Genomic DNA, 6,326 nt, shown 5'->3' with positions numbered 1-6,326 from the left:
TATATATATTTTTAGAAAGCTTATGAATTTTTGCCCAGCTAAAAATTTATCACATTTATGGCATTCCACTTGTTTGACTCAGTATGAATAGAATGCTAGATTTCTAATTTATACATTCACTCAGAAGTCTGATATAGTTCCATGTATTTTGCGTCTGTTATTCCTGCTTAAAGTCTAGAAGTTTATAACCTTAGTGACTTTTTAAAAGTTTGAATGAGGCTTGAAACTTCTAGTTCACTTCTGAGAATGTAAAGAAATACTATGTTGTTAAAGAAAAAAACCCCAGAAAATTAACATGTGATACAGTTATTAAATATAGGCTTTGTTCAAATATCACACACAAAAAAAGAGTGGATATATGTATATATAACTGATTCACTTTGCTGTACGCTTAACACTAACACATTGTAAATCAACCCTACTCCAATACATAAAAATTTTTTAAAAGGGATGAGGCTAGGAAAAAATATGAAATAAAAAACAAAATGTGAGTGAGAGACTCTGAGGAGATTAAAAAGAGATGTTGATAAAATTAAGTATAATTGAAGGCATGGAGAGAGAGAGAGATCTGAAAGAAATCAGTTTAAAATGATAAAATAATGACATTGGTTGATGACAATCAGATGACAGGTTGATAATAGATATTCATAAAGGAGAAACCAGTAGTAGTAAGACAGGACAAAGAATACAGAAAATGAGAGAAGAAAAAGTTTTTTTCAAAGAAGACAGTAAAAGAAGAAAGGAAGAATCGAATTTTATAAAGGATGAGTCAAGGAAGAGAATGGCATACAGAAGGAGAAGGAATGTGAGAGTGTGATGGAGGATAAGTAGGAAAACCCAAGTACAACCGTGTGATGTGCAAATAGTTAAAAGTAGAAGACAATAAACCGTAACATAAAGCTAAATGATTGATACCTATGTGGATAGCCAGCTAGATAGGTTAGGAAATTTAGGTAGAAAAAAGTTTTTACAGGAGAAGGCAGTTGTAAGGAGAAGACTTGTATAAAGAAAGAAGAGAGGGAAGGAAAGAAAAAAGTTTTAGGAGTAGTAATAGAAGAAGGGAGTGGGGGGGAAGGAAAGGAGAAGGAGGGACTACAAACTGAAGGAAGACAAGAGGGGAGAAGGGTGGTAGGGTGGATGATGAAAGGAGGTAGGAGGAAGGAATAAGACCACGAGGAAAGGGAGGAGGGACAGGAAGGAAAGAGAGGAGGAGGGGCTTCCCTAGTGGTCCAGTGGCTAAGACTCTGAGCTCCCAATGCAGGGCGCCTGGGTCCATCCCTCTAGGTAGGTAGAACTTTAAAAGGACAATCCAGTTAAGACAGTGTAAAGAAAGGGCGAGAGGAATGGGGGGTGGGGGGTGGGGAGAAAGAGAAGTTTAAAAAGAAGCCAGGTATAAAAGTTAAGAAGGAAGAAGAGGGATTCCCTTGGTGGTCCAATGGCTAAGACACTGCACTGCCAACGCAGGGGGCCTAACCAAATACACAATATTTTTACATAATATAATAAAATTAATTTCACACTAAAAAGAAATAGTGATGAAAGAAAATCTTTAAAATAAGATTAAAATATCTCCTAAAAATAGAGAGACAATGCGAAAACAGAATGGAAGAAGAGTGGAAAGAGGAGTAGGGAAGGAATGGAAGAAGGAAAGAGGAGAGAAAAGGGATGACAGAAGGGAGAGATAAAAATAGAGGAGGAAAGACCAAGAGAAAGGACAATGAATGACGCAGAGCTAGAAGGGACAGAAAGAAGCTTTTAAAGAAGGACAAAGAAGAGGCAAGACCGAAAGGAGGAAGTGGGAGAAAGAGAGTTTAAAATGATGAGCCTGTAGAAAGTGTAAAATATAAAGAAATGAACAGAGTGTGAAGGGCTTGAAAAGGATGCATTAATGAAGAAATTAAGCACAGTTGTGGACAGTGGGGAAAGAAATCTAAAAAGAAGCCAGTTAAAATATTTCAGTGATATAAGATTCATGGATGAATTGACAGGAGAGTAGGTTGATAAGTAGGAAAGTATATAAAATATAAATAGATAGAACCATAGATAGGTGAGTGATAGATGATTGATGGTTGGATGGATAGGTAGGTCTTATTTTTAAAAAGAGAACCGAGTTTCTAAAAGTCAGTAAGAAGTCAATACATACATATACACAATGGAGTATTACTCAGCCATTAAAAAGAATACATTTGAATCAATTCTAATGAGGTGGATGAAACTGGAGCCTATTATACAGAGTAAAGTAGGCCAGAAAGAAAAACACCAATATAGTATACTAATGCATATATATGGAATTCAGAAAGATGGTAACAATAACCCTGTATGCGAGACAACAAAAGAGACACAGATGTATAGAACAGTCTTTTGGACTCTGTGGGAGAGGGCGAGGGTGGGATGATTTGGGAGAATGGCATTGAAACATGTATAATATCATATGTGAGATGAATTGCCAGTCCAGGTTTGATGCATGATACAGGATGCTTGGGGCTGGTGCACTGGGATGACCCAGAGGGATGGTACTGGGAGGGAGGTGGGGGGGGTTCAGGATGGGGAACACGTGTACACCCGTGGCAGATTCATGTTGATGTATGGCAAAACCAATACAATACTGTTAAGTAATTAGCCTCCAATTAAACTAAATAAATTTATATTAAAAATAAATAAATGAAAGTCAGTACATAAAAGATAGAAAAAGAGAAAGGGAAAGAAGGTAAAAAATATTTTTCAAAGGGGCCAGTACACAGAGAATAAAAGAAAAAGGGAAGATGGACAGGACAGGATAGGGTAGGGTAAAGTAGGAAAGGGAAACAGGAAGGCAGGGAGGCTAACAGAGAAGAAAGAAATACAGAAAGGGAACAAAAAAATGATGAACAGAAATTGAATAACAGAAGGAAAGAACGAAGGAAGAAAGGAAGACATATGAAAGCAAAAAGAGAAGAGGTTTCAAATGGAATAAAATTATAAGAAAATGTAAAATAGAGAAAAATACGAGAATGGGAGACAGAAAGGAAAGAAAAAACGAGAGTCAGAGACAGAAAGAAAGGAAGAATGTCTCACGGGCCAAAAAGTTTTAAAAGTAGGAGTCAATTTAAGAGTGATTGACAGCTGGATATAGAGCCAGCCAGCTAGGTAGGTAGATAGGTAGAAAGAACAGATTTTTAAAGGAGAAAGCAGTAGTAAAGATAATAGCAAAATGTATAAAGAAAGGGAGAAGGAAACAAAGAAAATGTTTTGCAAAAGGAGTAATATAAACAAAGCAAAATAGGAATGGAAGAAGGAGGAAGGGAAGAAAGAAGGAAATGAGAGAGAAAGGGGGGGAAGAGGAAGGAGACAGGAATGGACAGAAGGAGAGAGAAGCAAATGAAAGAGGATGAGAGAGCGAGCGTGGGTGGATGGATGGATGGAGAAAGGAAAGGAGGAGGCAGGGGCAAGGAAGAAAGACATGAGGAAGGGCGAAGGGGCAGTGCACAGTAAGAGGGGAGGAAGGGATGGCGGAAGGGAGGAAGCGAGGGAGGGGAGGGGGAAGACATGCATGCAGGCGGGGAAAGAAGAGAGACAGAGGCCACGGAAGGAATGGAGTGAGGAGAAGACGGACAAAGAGGAGAAAGTGAGAGGAGGCAGGAGGGAGGGAAGAAGAAAGGGAGGCTGTAGGGAGTGAGGAGAGAAAGCTCTAAAAAAGAGGAACTCAGTTAAAAACAAATAAAGATGAATGGAGAACAGCTAGGTAGTTTGGTAGGTTGATGGACAGATGGGTAAGTAGACAGGATTTTTATGTGGAAGATCTAGTTCTTAAAAGTCAATATGAAGAGAAACAGGTTTAAAAGAGGAAACCCCAAAAATGCATATAAGAGGAAGAGAGGGGGAAGGAAGTAAAGGAGAAGGAAGGAAAGGAAGGAGGAGGTCAGGAAGACAGGAAGTAGGGGAGATAGGGAGGGAAGGAGGAAGGCAGGCAGGCAATAAGTTTACAAAGGGTGGAACTTGCGTGGTGACTCAGTGGATAAGAATCCACCTGCCAGTACAGGGGACACAGGTTCGATCCCTGGTCCGGGAAGATCCCACATGCCGTGGAGCAACCAAGCTCATGTGCCACAACTACTGAGCCCACACTCTAGAGCCTGTGAGCTGCAATTATTGAAGCTCTCATGCCCTAGAGTCTGGCTCTGCAATGAGAAGCCTGCCCACCGCAACTAGAGAGTAGGCCCTGTTTGCTGCAGCTAGAGAAAGCCTGCAAGCAGAAACAAAGACCCAGCGCAACCAAAAATAAATAAAGATTTAAAAATAAAGGATGAGTCAGTAGGGAAGACAGCTAAAGAAGGGAAGAGAATGTAAGAGTGAAAATATAGGAACCATTTTCCTACAAAAAACCTAAAACAGTTGTGTGGCGGGGGACAGATTGTAAAAGTAGGAGTCAGGAAAGCAAAGACAAAAATAAAGACAAAGATAAATGGTTGAGAGCTGAATAGGTAGGTAGGCAGTTGTACAGATGATAGGTAAGTAGGTAGGTAGGTATATAATTTTAAAAGTGGAAGCCAGTAAGAAGGAATGCATGAAAAAGAGAATGAGAGAGTTAGAGCAGATAGGAAAAAATAAAAGGGGAGCCAGCAGAAAGAGAGTAAAAGGAGGATGGGAGGAAGGAAGACAGGAGGTGGGAAGGGCAAAGATAAAGAAGGAAGGAAGAAAGATAGGAAGAAAGGATGCTGGAACAGAAGTAAGAAATAATGAAGAAAGAAAGAGGTTTATAAGTGATGAGTCAGTAGGGGAAAGTGAAAAAGCAGAAAAAGACAATGTGAGAATGAGGGGGAGAACCAATAAAGCCAAGTACAATTGTGTGTGATAGAGGGAGATGGGTTTAAAAAGTAGAAGTCAGTTTTTTAAAAAAGAAGACAAGATAGATGGATAGATGGCTAGGTAGGTAGAGGGATAGGTAGGTACCGCAGATAGGTAGATGGATGATAGGTAGAAACATACATACATACATCCCTGCATACATACATACACACATAGAACTGATGTGGAAAAGGAGAAACCAGTGAAAAGTCAATACACGAAAGGTAGAGAGTTGGAAAGAGAAGGAATGAAAAACTTTAAAAAAGTGGATCGCTAAATAATAAAAGGAAGAAAAGAGAGGACAGGAGACAAGATGTGTGAGGGGGACAAAAGAGAAAGAAGGGAAAAGAACCAGATAAAAAGAAGTTTTAAAGGGAAGCAGAAAAGACTTCACTTTTTAAGAAATGAGCAAGAGCATGGGTTCAAGAGAACTTTTAAAAAGGACCAGTCAGTAAACACAATGTGAGAGGGAGGAAGGAATGAAAAGTTTGTGAAGGAAGAGTGAGTAACTAAAGCTCACAGTTCAGTTCAGTGAGATGAGGGTGTAACCTTCTGCCTCTGTGACAGTACATCACTTTAGCAGCCAGCTTTCTCCCTCCATCTTCAACTGTTAACTTCCCCTTCCAGTAGGAGGAAAGTTTCAGGTAGGCATCTTAAACAGTGCCCACCTCAAATGCTTTTTGAAAAAGAAAACGTAAAAGAACTTGATGTTCACAGGATTACAGAGGTGACAGGAGAATGAAGATGTCTATTTCACATATGAAATTGACTTATCACTGTAACAAAGACATCATGTTCTACCACGTCAACACCAAGGAATACACATAACTCTAATGAAAACCCAGTTAGCACACATATAGTTTAGAATCCTTTTGTCTGTTTCTAAATGATTAGAAACAGGAACGGCAGTCAGCTTTTTCACAAATCAGGTGTATATATGTATGGTTGCCTCAGCCAGATTTTTGAGGCACAACCAAGAATTGTCATGGCCACTGTGGGGTCTCCAGCACATGGCCTCCAGGGTCTCTAGCACAGGTATTATGCTGGTCTGCATCCTCACACAAAGAAAAAGCCATGTTCTTCTTGAGCAGGACAGAGGGATGGAGTTTTTTCCCTTTTGCCAGAAGACAGTTCTACCCCTGCCCAGGAGAGCTTTAACTATACAAGATAATATTATAAAAGTGATTGTCCTCCCTCCCCATCACATCTATCCTAAGGTTTCTAACCTTGCCACTTGGCATGTTGCACTGGATAATTGCTTATTATGGGGACCATCCGTGCATTGTAGTATGTGTAGCATCCTACGTGGCCCCTATCCCCTAGATGCCAGGAGAAATCCCTCTCCCTGGTTTGTAACAACCAAAAATGTCTCCAGACATGTCCCAATTCCATTGTCCTCTGGGGTACAAATTTGCCTCCCACTGAGACCTACTACGTCCCCTCTCCAGTTTCTCCCCATATACAGATTAGGATATGATTCTCCCCTAGTGGGCATAAAAGGA

The sequence above is a fragment of the Bos taurus genome, chromosome X, assembly GCF_002263795.3.
Source record: "Bos taurus isolate L1 Dominette 01449 registration number 42190680 breed Hereford chromosome X, ARS-UCD2.0, whole genome shotgun sequence".
NCBI classification, from domain to species: Eukaryota; Metazoa; Chordata; class Mammalia; order Artiodactyla; family Bovidae; genus Bos; species Bos taurus.
Note: the sequence above shows the minus strand (reverse complement) of the source record.